Source organism: Arachis ipaensis, chromosome B05, assembly GCF_000816755.2.
Source record: "Arachis ipaensis cultivar K30076 chromosome B05, Araip1.1, whole genome shotgun sequence".
Lineage (NCBI taxonomy): Eukaryota > Viridiplantae > Streptophyta > Magnoliopsida > Fabales > Fabaceae > Arachis > Arachis ipaensis.
In genome coordinates, this window is record NC_029789.2 from 123,598,996 (window position 1) to 123,599,373 (window position 378).

Here is a 378-nt window from a genome sequence, read left to right on the forward strand (position 1 = left end):
AATAATATCACAAAAAAAATTTATGTAATACAAAAATTTAATTTTAAACGTTTAAAATATAAGAAATTAATTAAAAATTTAGTGAAAGTGTAAATACCTATAAGGCTATAATAAACCTATGAAGCTTTATTAGATGATAATACTAGTTAAGGCAGCGTTAAACACTTTGACTAACTGTTTACAATTATTTTCTCACACATTAAATGTTGTTTAATGTTTGTTCACCTAAAAAACAATGTTGTTTAATGCTCTCTTTTAGATTTTGGACATTTTTATAGTCATAGTCATACAATACTTAAAATTGACACTATTGAAAGAGTATTTCAAGTAATTATTTAAGAAATATTAAGTACTTACATTTTAAGATTATTTCAAATG